The sequence below is a fragment of the Dipodomys ordii genome, unplaced genomic scaffold (genome assembly GCF_000151885.1).
Source record: "Dipodomys ordii isolate 6190 unplaced genomic scaffold, Dord_2.0 Scaffold37, whole genome shotgun sequence".
In the NCBI taxonomy this organism is placed as follows: Eukaryota; Metazoa; Chordata; class Mammalia; order Rodentia; family Heteromyidae; genus Dipodomys; species Dipodomys ordii.
This window is the reverse complement of record NW_012267253.1, coordinates 3666183-3666694: the sequence shown is the minus strand read 5'-3', so window position 1 is coordinate 3666694 and position 512 is coordinate 3666183.

The window sequence follows — 512 nt, the reverse complement described above, 5'->3', positions numbered from 1 at the left end:
GAAGATCAATGCCTAAGAACACAGACTTTGAGCCTAATGACTAACCAACCAAGATGCTTCATTTCTTTGTGCCTCATTTTTCTGTACTGTAAAATAAAAATGATAATTACATGTACATCATAAAGTTGTTATAAAGATTATAATAGTTTATAGACGATAGTTCATAAAACGGCTTATAGACTGGGTGTGGTGGCTCACACTTTTAATACTAGCTACTTAGGAAGTAGGGATGGAGAAGATTGCGGTTCAAGGTCAGCCTGGGCAAAAGAGTTTGAGAGATTCCATCTAAACCAAAAGAATCTCAGCAAGGTGGTGGTGTGAGCCTATCATCAAAGCTACGTGGTGGGTCCAGGACCACCAGGCATAAATGGGAAACTCTATGCTACTCAGGAGGCTGAGATCTGAGGATCGCGGTTCAAAGCCAGCCCGGGCAGGAGAGACCGTGAGACTCCTATCTCCAATAAAATCACCAGAAAACCGGAAGTGGCGCTGTAGCTCAAGTGGTAGAGTGC